The 18,276-nt window shown below is 46.8% G+C and overlaps 1 protein-coding gene across 2 annotated transcripts in view; it reads right to left on the reverse strand.

Moving 5' to 3' along the window:
* The window catches only part of sgms2a (sphingomyelin synthase 2a), a 98,207-nt gene extending 80,368 nt beyond the window's left edge, over positions 1-17,839 (reverse strand). Inside the window, exon 1 of one of the 2 annotated variants that reach the window (XM_038792697.1) lies at positions 17,674-17,839. The gene's annotated coding sequence lies outside the window, so the exon portion shown is untranslated. Of the gene's footprint in view, positions 1-8,130; positions 8,215-17,673 lie in introns of those variants that run through there. The other variant, XM_038792696.1, reaches the window with a different exon arrangement.
* Between the last annotated feature and the right edge of the window lie 437 nt (positions 17,840-18,276).

Here is an 18,276-nt window from a genome sequence, read left to right on the forward strand (position 1 = left end):
CACTGTATCAGCTGGATCAGAATATCTGATATCCCTCTTTCTACATTCACTGTATCTGTATCAGCTGGATCAGAATATCTGATATCCCTCTTTCTACAGTCATTGTATCTGTATCAGCTGGATCAGAATATTTGATATCCCTCTTTCTACAGTCACTGTATTAGCTGGATCAGAATATCTGATATATCTCTTTCTAGAGTCACTGTATCAGCTGTATCAGAATATCTGATATCCCTCTTTCTAGAGTCACTATCAGCTGTATCAGAATATCTGATATGCCCTTTCTACAGTCACTGTATCAGCTGGATCAGAATATCTGATATCCCCTTTCTACAGTCACTGTACCAGATGGATCAGAATATCTGATATCCCTCTTTCTACAGTCACTATCAGCTGTATCAGAATATCTGATATGCCCTTTCTACAGTCACTGTATCAGCTGGAACAGAATATCTGATATCCCACTTTCTACAGTCACTGTATCAGCTGGATCAGAATATCTGATATCCCTCTTTCTACAGTCACTGTATCTGTATCAGCTGGATCAGAATATCTGATATCCCTCTTTCTACAATCACTGTATCAGCTGGATCAGAATATCTGATATCCCTCTTTCTACAGTCACTGTATCAGCTGGATCAGAATATCTGATATCCATCTTTCTACAGTCACTGTATCAGCTGGATCAGAATATCTGATATCCCCTTTCTACAGTCACTGCATCAGTATCAGCTGGAACAGAATATCTGATATCCATCTTTCTACAGTTACTGTATCAGCTGGATCAGAATATCTGATTTCCCTCTTTCTACAGTCACTGTATCTGTATCAGCTGGATCAGAATATCTGATTTCCCTCTTTCTACAGTCACTGTATCAGCTGGATCAGAATACCTGATATCCCACTTTCTACAGTCACTGTATCTGTATCAGCTGGATCAGAATATCTGATATCCCTCTTTCTACAGTCACTGTATCTGTATCAGCTGGATCAGAATATCTGACATCCCTCTTTCTACAGTCACTGTGTCTGTATCAGCTGGAACAGAATGTCTGATATCCATCTTTCTACAGTCACTGTATCAGCTGGAACAGAATATCTGATATCCCTCTTTCTACAGTCACTGTATCTGTATCAGCTGGAACAGAATATCTGATATCCATCTTTCTACAGTCACTGTATCAGCTGGATCAGAATATCTGATATATCTCTTTCTACAGTCACTGTATCAGTATCAGCTGGATCAGAATATCTGATATCCCCTTTCTACAGTCACTGTATCAGCTGGATCAGAATATCTGATATCCCTCTTTCTACATTCACTGTATCTGTATCAGCTGGATCAGAATATCTGATATCCCTCTTTCTACAGTCATTGTATCTGTATCAGCTGGATCAGAATATTTGATATCCCTCTTTCTACAGTCACTGTATTAGCTGGATCAGAATATTTGATATATCTCTTTCTACAGTCACTGTATCAGCTGTATCAGAATATCTGATATCCCTCTTTCTACAGTCACTATCAGCTGTATCAGAATATCTGATATGCCCTTTCTACAGTCACTGTATCAGCTGGATCAGAATATCTGATATCCCCTTTCTACAGTCACTGTATCAGCTGGATCAGAATATCTGATATCCCTCTTTCTACATTCACTGTATCTGTATCAGCTGGATCAGAATATCTGATATCCCTCTTTCTACAGTCACTGTATCTGTATCAGCTGGATCAGAATATCTGATATCCCCTTTCTACAGTCACTGTACCAGATGGATCAGAATATATGATATCCCATTTTCTACAGTCACTGTATCAGCTGGATCAGAATATCTGATATCCCTCTTTCTACAGTCACTGTATCAGTATCAGCTGGAACAGAATATCTGATATCCATCTTTCTACAATCACTGTATCAGCTGGATCAGAATATCTGATATCCCTCTTTCTACAGTCACTGTATCAGCTGGATCAGAATATCTGATATCCATCTTTCTACAGTCACTGTATCAGCTGGATCAGAATATCTGATATCCCCTTTCTACAGTCACTGCATCAGTATCAGCTGGAACAGAATATCTGATATCCATCTTTCTACAGTTACTGTATCAGCTGGATCAGAATATCTGATATCCCCTTTCTACAGTCACTGTATCTGTATCAGCTGGATCAGAATATCTGATTTCCCTCTTTCTACAGTCACTGTATCAGCTGGATCAGAATATCTGATATCCCACTTTCTACAGTCACTGTATCTGTATCAGCTGGATCAGAATATCTGATATCCCTCTTTCTACAGTCACTGTATCTGTATCAGCTGGATCAGAATATCTGCTATCCCTCTTTCTACAGTCACTGTGTCTGTATCAGCTGGAACAGAATGTCTGATATCCATCTTTCTACAGTCACTGTATCAGCTGTATCAGCTGGAACAGAATATCTGATATCCCTCTTTCTACAGTCACTGTATCTGTATCAGCTGGAACAGAATTTCTGATATCCATCTTTCTACAGTCACTGTATCAGCTGGATCAGAATATCTGATATCCCCTTTCTACAGTCACTGTATCTGTATCAGCTGGATCAGAATATTTGATATCCCTCTTTCTACAGTCACTGTATCAGCTGGATCAGAATATCTGATATCCCGCTTTCTACAGTCACTGTCTGTATCAGCTGGATCAGAATATCTGATATCCCTCTTTCTACAGTCACTGTATCAGCTGGAACAGAATATCTGATATCCATCTTTCTACAGTCACTGGATCAGCTGTATCAGCTGGAACAGAATATCTGATATCCCTCTTTCTACAGTCACTGTATATGTATCAGCTGGATCAGAATATCTGATATCCCCTTTCTACAGTCACTGTATCAGCTGGATCAGAATATCTGATATCCCTCTTTATACAGTCACTGGATCAGCTGTATCAGCTGGAACAGAATATCTGATATCCCTCTTTCTACAGTCACTGTGTCTGTTTCAGCTGGATCAGAATATCTGATATCCCGCTTTCTACAGTCACTGTATCTGTATCAGCTGGATCAGAATATCTGATATCCCTCTTTCTACAGTCACTGTATCAGCTGTATCAGACGGAACAGAATATCTGATATCCCTCTTTCTACAGTCACTGTATCAGCTGTATCAGACGGAACAGAATATCTGATATCCCTCTTTCTACAGTCACTGTATCTGTATCAGCTGGATCAGAATATCTGATATCCCCTTTCTACAGTCACTGTATCAGCTGGATCAGAATATCTGATATCCATCTTTCTACAGTCACTGTATCAGTTGGATCAGAATATCTGATATCCCTCTTTTTACAGTCACTGTATCAGCTGGATCAGAATATCTGATATTCCTCTTTCTACAGTCACTGTATCAGCTGGATCAGAATATCTGATATCCCTCTTTCTACAGTCACTATCAGCTGTATCAGAATATCTGATATCCCTCTTTCTACAGTCACTATCAGCTGTATCAGAATATCTGATATCCCTCTTTCTACAGTCACTTTATCAGCTGGATCAGAATATCTGATATCCCTCTTTCTACAGTCACTATCAGCTGTATCAGAATATCTGATATCCCTCTTTCTACAGTCACTGTATCTGTATCAGCTGGAACAGAATATCTGATTTCCCTCTTTCTACAGTCACTGTATCTGTATCAGCTGGATCAGAATATCTGATATCCCCTTTCTACCGTCACTGTATCAGCTGGATCAGCTGGATCAGAATATCTGATATTCCTCTTTCTACAGTCACTGTATCAGCTGGATCAGCTGGATCAGAATATCTGATATTCCTCTTTCTACAGTCACTTTATCAGCTGGATCAGCTGGATCAGAATATCTGACATCCATCTTTCTACAGTCACTGTATCAGCTGGATCAGAATATTGACTCCCTCCTTGTCTACAGTCACTGTGAGTGTGTTTCTGCAGCTGCCTTGTGCTATCGCTCGAGTGGGACGAGGCCGGTGAATAGCGGGAGAGGCGGAAAACAAGAACCGCACTGGGCACCAAACCGTTTGCGTTGCAGCCGTCCCGCTTTCGTGGGTGAAATCGGGATCTCACCATAGCCTGGCGAGAAACCAATTATCACCACTTAAGCCCTGTTTCTATACCACTAACGGGAGCCACCCCGTATCCAACAGCCTCCCGTGATTCAGCGGCCGTCCCAGCACCTGGTCACGCTGGAGTTGAATAGTACTCCTTTTGAAAAACGTGAACCTTGCGGGTGGGCAGCTGCGGGGAGCTGGGGTGGTGAGTAGCCGTCTTCGCTCACATGCAGTGAGCCCGGGGGCACTGGGCAAGCTTCTCCTGTGGTCAAGGTTGGGTAGGTGGAATAACCAGGGGGGTGCAGCACCGGTTGGTGGTGGGCTGCTCTTGTGGAGCTGGGGATATCAGGGCTGGCGGGGGTGTTCCTGCGTGGTGGTGAGTTGGGGGGGGCATACATGCGCAAGTCTGCCATGTTTTTGTTTTTTTTTAAATTTACAGTACCCAATTATTTTTTCCAATTAAGGGGCAATTTAGAGTGGCCAATCCACCTATCCTGCACATCTTTTTGGGTTGTGGGGGTGAAACCCACACAGACACGGGGAGAATGTGCAAACTCCTCACGGACAGTGACCCAGGGCCGGGATTCGAACCCGGGTCCTCAGCGCCGTAGGAAGCAATGCTAACCACTGTGCCACCATGCTGCCCTGGGTCTGCCATGCTAACGCCTGTACTGTGTGTACCTATGCTGGGGGCAACCAAAGTCCCTGCCTGTCTGCCCCACAGACCACCCATAACCCCCCCTGACCACAGAGGCTTCTGGCCGTGCAGCTGTAGGTTATTGCTAATAGGGAATTGGCAATCATGGTTAAGTGAGCACTTCATAGGGGCGGCACAGTGGTGCAGTTGTTAGCACTGCTGCCTCACCGCGCTGAGTACCCTGGTTTGATCCAGCCCCGGGTCACTATCCGTGTGGAGTTTGCACATTCTCCCCGTGTCTGCGTGGGTTTCACCCCCACAACCCAAAGATGTGCAGGGTAGGTGAATTGGCCACCCTAAATTGCACCTTAATTGTAAAAGAGAATTGGATACTTAAAATCTATAAAAATGTGAGCACTTCACATGTCCCAAGTAGATCCACCCAAGTGGGTGGGTGGGTCATGTGGCATGGCACTGCGGGTGGCAACACCACACACACAGCGGCCAACCTTTGAACAGACAGGGGATGGGAACCAGCTCCGGACACATGTCCACGGATGGGAATGTGTGGGCAGGGCTTGTCAGATGGGGGGGGGGGGTCATGTCTGGGCAGATGGGGCATAGGATTTGTGGTTGTCCAGAATCGTGTAACAAAGAGCCGGAGGCATAATTCTCATTATTTGAGGGTATTGTAATGTTCCTCGTGCAAGTATACCAGGATACACAAGTATACACCAGTGCCCCACTCTCCCGATGGTTCCGCCCACTATCCCCATGTGCCACAACGCACACTCGACATTCCACTCTATACACCCCACCTACCCTCACCTGCCACCCACCCCCCCCACCCCCCACCGTGCCCTGTAGTGATCCTCAATGTACTTGATCCTCCTAACTCCACCGCTACATCTAATGTGTTCACAGGGTGCACATCAAAGTTGGAGGCAGCCAGCTACTTACCTCGTCCCGTGGCCTTCGATGTTCCTGTAGGTGTCCTCTTGGGGCTCATGCACAGCCGTGTCACCCTGTTCCGGGTGCTAGCTGCAAGACACGGCCTCATCAGTGAGGTGGAACTCGAGGGAGCTGGTGGCCACCATCGCCAGTCCATAGGATGGGTCGAGGGTCACCCAGCAACCCCCCTCCTCCTGGTCGGTGCCCAGAGAGTCCTGGGGTTCACTTCAGGGTGGAGGGGCAGCTGGGTTGAGCTAGCTACCTCTGAATATCCCCATCAGCTCCAGGGAAACCTGTTCCACAGGCTCAGCATCATGCTGGGACCCAGCTGGGTCCTGGGATCCAGCAGCCCTCCGACTGCTGTCTCACCTGGGCATTCCTGCCTCTACCTGATGTGCATCATCAGTGGTGTGGTGCTCACCAAATTGTGCCTGACCGCTAATATTTCCCATCGAGGTGCGCGTACCTGCGCTGGTGGAGCATGGGGATGACAGCTGTGACGCATCGACTGTGGCAACCTCTGAGCTCTCCTTTGAGGTGGTCTCATGGGAGGTGGGTGAGGGGGGTTGAGAGGACCACGTCGGCTGGAGGACTTGCGAGGGAATGAACACGTGGTCAGTGGGAGGGATGGGTCAGTCTGTTTGGCAAGGACCACTCCAGTGTGACAGGCCCATCGGGTGGGGCCCGTGGATCTTCACCTCTCCAGCGTGCGCCAACCTCCGCATTGGTGACCGCTCTTTCCTTGACCACCCCAGTCACCTCCAGGGCCTGTTGCTCGGTCTTAATGTCCAGCACTCCTCCACTTGTCTGGCACTCTCCTGGCCATTGTGGCAGAGCTTCTCCTGTGGAGACACAGAGAGGGCATCATTAGCCACATGTGTGAGTCACAGTGCTGGGGGTGGGGGGGGGGGGGGGGGGGGGTGGGACGGTTGTGAAGGGAGGAGGGTGTGAAGGGTGGGTTGTGGGGGGCGGGATGTAAACTCACTGACCTTCTGACACTGGAGGCCAGTCCTCCTGGTCACTCTGTCCGAGCGTATAACCATAAGACATAGTAGTAGAACTAGGCCACTCAGCCCATCAAGACTCCTCCGCCATTCAATCATCGCTGATATTTTTCTCATCCCCATTCTCCTGCCTTCTCCCCATAACCCCTGATCCCCTTATTAATCAAGAACCTATCTATCTCTGTCTTAAAGACACTCAGTGATTTGACCTCCACAGCCTTCTGCGGCAATGAGTGCTAACTACTGTGCCGCCATCCGTATCAGCTGGAACAGAATATCTGACTGCACTCCCCTCCCACTTTGCAGTCTGTGGAATTGTATACTTCTAAGTGATTGTGAGGTCAGATCAGTCACCCAGATCATACCGCCAGATTAGATCCACTGCTGTTATGTGAAGAGACATATCGCATTCCTTTCTGTCCTGAAATATAAAATTTAGGTTTAAAGGTTTTTCTCTTCGTGGAATTTGGAATTTGACGGCGGTCGAACTTTCGATGTAAAGGTTATGACAGGACAGTCGCAACCCATTTTATTGATGCAAAGTCCACGCTCCCCTTTTCGGCTCACAATCATTCCTGAACCGAATCCAGGGTTTTTGCCTCCATTAAAGAGAAGAAAACTCTTGCACTTACATCCCGCCTTCCATGACCTCAGGATTTCGCAAAATGTTTTACAATGGGAGGAGTTTTCTCTGATGTTGTAAGATTGCTCTCTCAGCACACTCATTCCCCACATTCTGTGTGAGGAAGTCCCCAAAAAAGCAGTTGCAAAATGATCTTTATGAATCTGTCACTGTTTCCTATCCACACAATTTCATTTAAAAGTAATATACAGTATTCACCTTTGTTGTTGCTGTGTCTACACCTTTGTTAACGTGGTGTACACCTGCTGTTACCGTCGGATACACCTATTGTTACCATCGTGTACACCTGTAGTTACTGCCGTGTTCACCTGTTACCGTCGTTTACACCTGTAGTTACCGTCGTGTACACCTGTTGTTATTGTCGTGTACACCTGTAGTTACCGTCGTGTACACCTGTTGTTACCATCGTGTACACCTGTAGTTACCATCATGTATACCTGTAGTTACCATTGTGTACACCTGTTGTTACCATCATGTACACCTGTAGTTACCGTCGTGTACACCTGTTGTTACCATCATGTACACCTGTAGTTACCGTCGTGTACACCTGTTGTTACCATCATGTACACCTGTAGTTACCGTCATGTACACCTGTAGTTACCGTGGTGTACACCTGTAGTTACCGTCGTGTACACCTGTTGTTACCATCATGTACACCTGTAGTTACCGTTGTGTACACCTGTAGTTACCGTTGTGTACACCTGTAGTTACCGTCGTGTACACCTGTAGTTACCGTCGTGTACACCTGTAGTTACCGTTGTGTACACCTGTAGTTACCGTGGTGTACACCTTTTGTTATTTTTGTGTACACCTGTATAAGACTTACCTTCCTTCCGTGATCAACAGAACTATTCTGATCAGTTATGGTGAAAACAAGCCTTGTAGGCATTCAGGCTTGGTTCAAATCTTGCTAAGCTTCCTAAAGAATACTTTCAAATATATATATATATATCCTGATCTCCCACAAGGCACAGTTGTTGCACAAATGCTGACACTTACACCTGGGAGCCTGGCAATGAGTGTCAGCAAATGTTGACAATAGGAAGCATCACAGTAAAGTCTCATCGTGTCCTTAGCCCACAAATACTTACCAGCGGGGGTTACAGGACCAGGAGCTGGTTGCAACCCTCCCCAATCCCATGGCTGCCCGAACCAATGCTGCTGCTACAGGCGAATTTCAATAATTCACCACACAGGAGGAGTTTAATAATAATCTTTATTATTGTCACAAGTAGGCTTACATTAACACTGCAATGAAGTTACTGTGAAATGCCCCTAGTCGCTACATTCCGCCGCCTGTTCGGGTACACAGAGGGAGAATTCAGAATGTCCAATTCCCCTAACAGCACGTCTTTCAGGACATGTGGGAGGAATCCGGAGCACCCGGAGGAAACCCACGCTGTACCTTAGTACATGTGACAATAAACAAATCCAATCCAATCCCGTTCTAAACTTGTTACCGGACGAGACCCATACCAATTGAGGTCCTTTGAATACTGTCGACTGCAATCTTCCGATATATTCTTGACATTGGGCAATTGGGGATGGGCAACAAAAGCTGGCCTTGTCAGTAACACCCGCGCCCCATGAAAGAATAAAATCATGTCCAGTTCCTCATAGGCACCACACAATAGTAGCAACGTGAATCCACGAGAAAGGGTGAGATAAGACTCGTGACATTGGTTTTAGTGATGAGGAACTTCAGGTATATGGCTAGGTTGGAGAAGCTGGGACTTCTGTCCTTGAAGAAGAGAAGATTAACATGAGATGTAATAGCGGGTTTTGAAAATCATGAGAGATTTGAACAGAGTGGCGAGAGCCTGGTCCCATTGGTAGAAGAATGGAAAACCAGAGGGCACCGATTTGAGGTGACTGATAAGAGAAACATTGGCAAAGTGAGGAAAAGCTTTCTCCACAGCAAGTGGTTAGAATCTAGAATGTACTGCCTGAGTGTATGGCGGAGACAGGTTCAATCGTGGCCTACAAAAGAGAATTGGAAAATTATCGGAAAACAATTGCCCTATAGGGTGGGCCAAGGGTATGGGACTCACTGAGTTGGGCTGGTGTGGGCGCAATAGGCCGAATGGCCTCCCGGGCTGTATGTCTTCTAGGATTCTGTGAGAACTCTTTGTGGACTCAATAGGTGTTGGCCACAGCTCAGTCCGAGCCTCTTAATCAGAGGCTCATGGATTCCAATCCCACCCCAAAGACTGACAATCCAACGTAGTAGTGAAGGATTGCACTGTCAGACGTGCCTTCTTTCAGATCCGATTTGTCCTCTCCGGTGTTGTAAATGATCCTAAGACACCAGTCAGAGAAGGACTCCGTCTGTTCTGGTCAATGTTTATAAATCAACTGATACAGTCAGTCATCATTTCATTGCTGTTTGCGGAAGATTACTGTGTACAATTTGGCTGCTATGTTTCCTACCACAATTACCACACAAAAGTACTTAATTGATTGTGAGGTGCTTTGGAATACCATGAGGCCATGAAAGATGCAAGTCTTTCTTTCTCTGCTCAAAAATCACTTTTGAGATGACCTACACTGGTCAATATACACATTGAGATTCCAATAGCTCTACAAGCTGTAGTATTGGATTTATCAGCAAACTTGTAAATAGGGCCTTCGCTATTTTATCGCTTTGCAATTTTGAGTCAGAAATAGAGGGCATGAAAGCTATGGGGCTGGATTCTCTTCTACCTGATGCCGAAATCGCGTTCGGCGACGGGGAGGAGAATACGTTTTGCGCACAAAATCAGGAGCGGCGCCGTTTCTTCGATTCTCTGCCGCCCCGAAAATCGGCGTACTCGTGTCCATGCCGCGCCGAGTATCCACCGCCTCCGGCCATTGCCCCACGATGCTCCGTTGCCGACCGACCGAATTCCCAACGGCGTGGTTCTAACATGGTCCCACCGTCCGTGATCCTCGTGTGGCGGCTACGGACTCAGTCCGGGGCCGTCACAGTTGGGGGAGGGCCGATTGGCGGGCAGGGGTGGCTTCTTTCAGGGCTGGAGGCAATGTGTGTGGGCGGTCCGGGGCATGCGAGCGGCAGATGCGGGACATTATTTTGCCGGTCCAGGTCCGTGGGCTGAGTCCGCCATGGAGCACGTGCGGCCGTTGGAGGCCGCCAGCGTGCACATGCGCGGCTTCAGTCCCGGAAGTGCGGGGGGGGCCATGTCGGCAGATGGAGCTGTGATCTCCATGTCAGCGGCCTGCTAGCCCCCAGTAAAACAGGGAACCTGTGGCCTTTTGAAGCCAGTTTACCTGCTGTAAAAGACCACAGTTTTCCTGACGGTGTGGGAACATAGTCCCAAAAACATAGAATCCAGCCCATGCTGTGGAAGCTTTTATTTCCCAATTGCTGTCTCCATGGCAGCCAGTTTGCCATCAATTAGCACCCTTTGCACTTGCAGTATAAATTGTTGTGACCATTTGAAATTTGGCATTCATGCATTTGCCCTCATGAGTGCGAGAGAAGAAGTTTCAAAAACATGACACCCTTTTCTGGAACATTTAAATCCTTCTTAAAGTCCAGATGACACTTGTGTACAAATGTTAATGGATATTTTTATCCAGATTGTACTAAAATTGAAAGACAGACAGTCTATTTAAAATTTCCTTTTACTGTAGTCATATGGTTGGCACTATAAGACTACACCCCGACCCCTCGAACAGGCGCCGGAATGTAGCGATTAGGGGCTTTTCACAGTAACTTCATTTGAAGCCTACTTGTGACAATAAGCGATTTTCATTTCATTTAATTTTTTCATTTCACTATTGCCTTTAGTGTGGATCTATGAATCATAGAGTATACAGTGCAGAAGGAGGTCATTCGGCCCATTGAGTCAGCATCGGCCCTTGGAATTTATAGTGCAGAAGGAATCCATTCGGCTCATTGAGTCTGAACCGGCCCTTGGAAAGAGGACCATACTTAAGCCCACACCTCCACCATATCCCTATACCCCAGTAACCCCACCTAATCTTGTTTTTGGACACTAAGGGCAATTTAGCATGGGCAATCCACGTAACCTGCATATCTGTGGACTACGGGACGAAACCGGAGCACCCGGACGAAACCCACGCAGACATGGGGCGAACGTGCAGGCTCCGCACAGACAGTAACCCAAGCCGGGAATCGAACCTGGAACCCTGCAGCTGTGAAGCAACAGTATGAACATTGTGCTACGGTGCCGCCCAATCAATGTAGAATACGAGAAGCCCCTTGAACTACGAATGCACACAATTTGGGAATGGCTATTTTTTTAGACAAAGGATCTTCATCCCCCAAATTCATCCAGATTAAACTGCTGAATGGGTGTGGTTAAACAATTGAATATGAACAGACATTGAAATTACTCTGCCCTTGTGAACGCGAGGGAAGTGGAATCCTTGTCTACTCATCACTGAAGCTGGCCACCCTGTTTGCAGGGTTTAAATGCCTGTCTGGGAGGGATGGGGGCGGGGGGGGGGGGGGGGGGGGGGGGGTGGGGAGTTACAATGCTGCAGAAGGAATATTTTGAAAGCGTCTGCCCCAAAATAGTGGTTTCTGTCAGAGTCACTCCCAGCATTTCTAACATGAGGTCTTGAGTCCTTCACCTGGCCTTGACAAACCTTGCCGATGACTTCAATTTATTGATCTGAAAGGTATGGGTGCATTTACAATAATTGATCCCCTGCCATTGGGTGCTGCTGAGATGTCCCCTGCTACCTAAGTGTTTGTGTGTGTTCCACTGAAGCCACTTAAGGGCTGAATTTAATTGAATAAGGCTCGGGCAGTCCGTAGTAAGCAAAAGCAAACAACATTTATTTTACAACAATTATGTACATGATTACCGAGGGGTTGGGTGGGGTTGCTGGGTTGCGGAGGTGGTGTAGATGTGTGGGGTTGGGTGGGGTGCTCTTTCCGTGGGCCGGTGCGGACTCGATGGGCTGGGTGGCCTCCTTCTGCACTGTAGATTCTCAAAGTAGCGGTAGAACCTCATCTGGTACTCTCTCTCTTGTTGGTCGGTTCCAGATTGGCCGACCTTTTATACAAGTACAGGGAATCCACCCTGCCCCTAGCAGAAAGCTAGTACTCCTCAAGGAGTACAGGGAAAACAATCATCCCCACACCACATGCCCCTTGCTGGCTATTACCATTCACAATCAACATTCCTGGAATAGAGAATGGAAAAATAAAATCATTCAAAAGATCCAGCAACTTCCTGATGGGAATTTGCTTGGATTGAATATCAGGATGGGATAGAAATAGGCTCGACTGCAAAGCTGCGGAACTGGCCAACCTGATGACAGGGTCTAGGCACCCCACAGATTGTCCCCACATCTCTAAGAATTAAATGTTAACTTCCCAGATACTGCTGCGAGCAATTCAGGAAGAAATATTGGATGGAGGTGAAGATGGGGAGTGGGTTCATTAAGGGGTTCCTGATGCTTCAACCGCGCGCTATATGGGGCAGGCCTGATGGATCATCTGACCTTTGCCGACCCATCACTTTTGTATGTTTATATGACACTGGTTAAAATTTTAAATATAGCTCTGGTTAAAACCTTTTCCATTCTTGTGCCAGAACATCGAGGAAATGTGGTCCCTAATGGCTGTTTGAAAGCATGTTTGCAAGGTGTTGAGTCTTTGTAAACGGGCTCTTAGGTTGTCAGGCAGAACCGATTGGCACAAGGCTATCAGAATGAAGGAAAATGACAACTAAAATAGGCCAAAGTAGTAAAGGAGAAGGTTGTTCAAAGTCCCCCTGATCAATTCCGGGAGTATAGGATGTAATGAGTCATTCTGATTCAGGGCCAACCCTCAGCTCTGCGGGACAATAAAAAGAAGCACGTGATTTATGGAACATGGAGGTGAAAAAAGTGCGCTTGATTCTGTTTCACACATAGTTTCAGCAATTGGCGGCACTTTGTACTTTGCTTTTTGTGATGGCGAAAGCTCAAGTGATTATTTTGTGTGCAAGGCCTAATAAACCCATTCCATGATTTTATGATTTAACTATTCCGTGAATAGGGAAAGTAAACATCTGTTCCCCTCTGATTGCTGCATCCCAATATGACGGGATACCTCTCTATAATTTTGCAATAGTGAGACTGTTCGTTTGCAATACCGTAATCTGCATATGACCGGATATCTCTCCAGCAGTGATAGGGCTGGGTTTAATGCTGCTCATCATGGCGGGGACTGTGGGCAGCTGAATACATTTAATTGTGAGAGATCCCAGCTCAGTCTTCCAGCAACGGGAGAAACTGCGCCCCCCCCCCCCCCACCCCCCACCCTCCGATTAATTTGGAGGGTGGAAGTGGTTGATGTAGGATTCCCGACCATGGTGGCAGGATGCCAATTAGGCTAACTACTGAACCAATTGACACTCATCCCTGAGGCCACAGCCACTTAAGGGTGCGTCAGGGATTTAATAGCTTTCTCACATCTTTGGAAGGCTGCGCAGCAAACCCTATTGAGTCAGCCAGCGCCCTCCAGGAGGGATGGCGGAGGCGTGGTCAGCCACTCTGTGCCCGATCGAGGGAACCGGCATGGGGAACAGTGAGGGGGCGTGCTAAAGGCTCCCCCCAACTCCCGCTGCAATCCTCGACTTGGATTCTCCCACACTCATCCCATAATACCAATTCATCAACCCCTAATGCAACGTCACTCTCCTTTGATCTGGGGTTCCACAGCATTTCTAGGCCCCTGGTGGGTACAGTGCCACCAGCTGCCACTGCTCCTGCTCCCGCACTGATATCTCTGGGGTGCGTCCGAGGATCTTACCCTTAGTCCTTCCTATTTCTCAACTGCACGTTGCCCATTCCCGACCTCAGAAAACCCAGCTCTATACATACAGTAAATTCTATGATTCTACCTCAGCACCACCTCTCTCAACTCCTGCACTGTTGCTAAATTATCAGACTGTTTAATTTGGTATTCAGTCCTGGAAAGCAGACATTTCCACAATGAAATATTGGGAAGCCATTGGCCTTGGTTCCTGCTCCAAATTCAGTTCCCTTGCTACCAAACTTTTCTCTCACCCTGATAATGGTCTAAGGCAGGGGTGGGCAAACTACGGCCCGCGGGCCGCATGCGGCCCGCCAAAGGTATTTCTGCGGCCCACCAAGTCATTAAAAAAAAAAAAAATTTTTAAAAGAAATTTTTTTTTTTTTTTTTTTTTTTAATTTTTTTTTAAGGTTAATGGGGGGGGGCTGTTGGGTTACTTACTGGTATAGGGTGGATACGTTGACTTGAGTAGGGTGATCATTGCTCGGCACAACGTCGAGGGCCGAAGGGCCTGTTCTGTGCTGTACTGTTCTATGTTCTATATGAGGCGGCCAGAATCATAACCGGGTGAAGTAATTATTTTACTTAATATACTATGCGGCCCTTTGTGAATTGTGAATTTCTGAATGTGGCCCTTGCACGGAAAAGTTTGCCCACCCCTGGTCTAAGGTAAAGCCAGTCTATTTGCTGACTCGGTGTCACATTTGATCCCACGTAAGCTCCCCACCACATATCCATCCAGACCATCACTCAGACCTCCGAATTCCACCTCCGCAACATTGTCCAACTTCACCCTGCCTCAATTCACTTGTGAGTGAAATCTTCATTCAAGCTTTTGTTACTGCTACATTTGAATATTCCAGTGTACCTCTGGCTGGTTTACCTTGTTTTACCGTCTGTAAACATGAGGTCATCCAAAACTCTGCTGCCTGGGATTTAACCCGCGCCGAGTCTTGTTCACCTTATCGTGCCTGCGCTCACTGACTTACATTGGCTCTTGTTGTGTTTTCAGGTGGGTCTGAAAGAAGGAAAGAAAGGTGGCGAGGCGGAGGGATTTACAAACCGTGGAGCCTAGGAGGTTGAATCCAAGACTGCAATGGAGTGGAGAGGGGGAATGGGGGGGTGGGGTCAGTAATGGGAAATGCTCAACAAGTAAATGCAGTTGGGGGGGGGGGGGGGTGGCACACACCTCACTTTGATTGATTGGAGAGGGTGTCAGGGGTAGCTCCTAAGCTTTTCCAGGTCGGCCCTTGGTCTCAAAGGGATTATCTTGAGAGCAGAAACACCACTGGTTTCATTGGGAGTCGAGTAGGGTTGTCAGCTGTGAATCAGTGTAATCTTGGAGGTTCCACCTGTTGCTATATTTACCTGGTTATAAATACAGCGGTCAATATGGTCGCCTTCCTTGATCCTAATTATGTTTGCTCTAGAGTCGCCAGGTATCTTTCAATACCGCCACAAGGTTCAAACCCGAATACTGATCAAAGAATCAATGCACCAGTTAGTTAGTTCAAAGTCAATACTATTTATTTACACACAGGATAATATCTACTCATACACAAAATATCCCAAACTAAACTATCTCTAACGCTAACGCCTATACTTAACTTCGGGTGCCCACTCAGTCAGAGGAACAATAGCCGTTGTTCGGATCTGAGGCTGTTGGGTTCGAGGAGATAACAGGAGAACAGCTAAGGTTGTCCGTCTGATGGCGAGCGTTGACCTTGGACTTACTGCTTCTGGTGCAGCTGGTGGACGGGTCTCTCCGCTTCGAGAGTCGAGTCCAAGAGAGCGATTCTCTGTCGGGGGCTTCTTCTTATACCCAAGGGGCTTCGCGTGCTTTTGGTCGGGCCTTGAACTTGGCCCCAATTAATTGGGCCGTATCTTGATCACTCGTATTGATTTTGACCAATAAAGGGGTGGGTGCCCTGATGGCTGGGCGTGTGCTAGGTGTGGCCGTTGGCCTGGCTTTGTTTGTGTCTTTCTGGCGCCGGGATGTCTGAAACTGTACCGGTTGCTTGAGTGTCTTTCCTTTGTTCCCGGAGATGGGCCATCAATATGCTAATTGCCTCACAGTTTCAGTCTCGTCTGGGAGTTGCCTTCTCAATACGCAGACAGGCTCTGTGTCTGCCTGCTTTCCTAGCATTGTCCGTGTTTCCCTATAGTCTTTGCAAACATCCATTTTGTATTCTGGAAGTCGCCATCCCAGGTGGCTCCACACCACATGACTTGCCCCCACACTTCGGCCAACACATCCACCTTTGTGACATTCTGTCCTCTACACCAATTAGAAAGCAGAGACTTAATTCCCCCATGTTGGACAATGCTTGTATTTCAGCCAATCCCCCCACCCCATCATTTTACATCTGGTGCAGAGAAATGTTCAAAGACAGCAATAACAATAAAAAAAATTAACGTCCAGATGATCTTCCTCCAGGGTTGTAAACAACACTGTCCCGGAAATTAATCTTCAATTTCTGGAGATCTCAGGCCAATCCTGGAGAGTTGTCAACCCTGGAGACGAGGAGGGAACAAATTGTAAGGCCCTTCCCTGTACCCACCCTGAGAACAGCATGACAGTAACCTGATTTTCCTTCACAGTGGACACCTTTACAGATAGCTACAGCCCATCCCAAGTGAGCTGTTGACCCCCTTCCCCAGGACTTGTGATTGAATTCATGACCCAGCATCGAGTTGATTGGAAGCTCTGCTCCATTTCATGGCGAAGGACATGATGATTTTTTGGCCCCTTGTATGTTGAGCAATGCTTGTGGTCCAGTCACATGACCATCAGCTCTCAACACTGGCTAAGAGACGGCACCAGAGCCATAAATTAAGTTTAAAAAATATGTATTTTTTTAAGGCATTTCTGTAAATATATCAAATTACATCAGGGGCAATTTAGCATGGCCAATCTACCTAACCTGCACATCTTTGGACTGTGAGAAAAACAGAGCACCTGGAGGAAAACCACGTCCTATGTATTCACACTAATGGGTTTGAGTCTAAGTTAAACTCAGTCAGTTTAACCCCTAAATTGGATGCTACATCTTTGATCTAATTTCTGGAGCCAATTTCCTCAACTCCTCCTCGCATAACACCTCCCAGCACCAATTTAAGGTACCAACAAGAAGGTTATTTTCAGCTATTAAGCTTCCATGAGAGTGGGGGGAAGGGGGGGGGGGGGATATATTTTACCATCCAAGCAGATGCTTACTGTCGTGATGTGCAAATATGCAGCTAATGAACACATAGAATACGACACGACCAATGAGCAGTCAGGACACTCAGGGGTGGTATCTCACTATAAAAGGGATGAGGCACTCACACCCCGCCTCTTTCCACAGACCAACATCTACAGAGTGAGACAGGGTGTATCCTCAGCATCACACCCCAGCACGTGGCTTAGAGCAAGGCTGGTTCAGTTAGACTGAGTTACTACATTTAGATTAGCAGAGAGTCAAACTCATTGAGAACCGAGCTAATAGTTCAATAAATCACAGTGAACTCACTTCAAAGTCTGGAGCATCTTTTACTCAAAACTGCATCAAGTGGCAGCTTGTGTTATTCCAAATTACATAACACAACACTTACCATCACCCCATACCCCGTCCCAGATGTAACTCTGTTCCCCTGGAAGCACAGGCTTCCATTGGAGAAGGGATCCACAGCAAATAGGGTCCTCCAATTATCTTGTCCAAGTGATCATTCTACATGTGTGAAGGTTAACAGCCAAAGTCCTGCTGGTCTCTCTCCATTCGGAGACTGTCCTCCACGAGGTGCTGGCATTTTCTAGCAGGGGTCCAAATCCTGCCTTGGAATTTTATCGAATAACTCAGGAAATCAAAGCTACCTAGGGATTTTCTGGCATTCTAATGGCTTACTGCATCACGTGGTATGTCTATTCTGAGAGCCAATGACTTTAGACACCTCTAACCCTCGCGTTCTGCTTCGTTTAAAATTTTGTTGACTTCTCCGTCCCGACAACCCACAGTTGCTGTTTGCCTGCTCTTTACGTGGCCTTACCGGATGAGTTCTGTAACCTCGTCCAAATGAGGATGCAACGTTAAGATTAACATCACCCATTGGCATGTTGGTCCGGCTTCAGCAGTGGTCGTGCAAACAGAAAAGAACCTGATGCTGGATGAAAATGAAATGAAAATGAAAATCGCTTATTGTCACGAGTAGGCTTCAATG

Source organism: Scyliorhinus canicula, chromosome 3 (genome assembly GCF_902713615.1).
Source record: "Scyliorhinus canicula chromosome 3, sScyCan1.1, whole genome shotgun sequence".
In the NCBI taxonomy this organism is placed as follows: domain Eukaryota; kingdom Metazoa; phylum Chordata; class Chondrichthyes; order Carcharhiniformes; family Scyliorhinidae; genus Scyliorhinus; species Scyliorhinus canicula.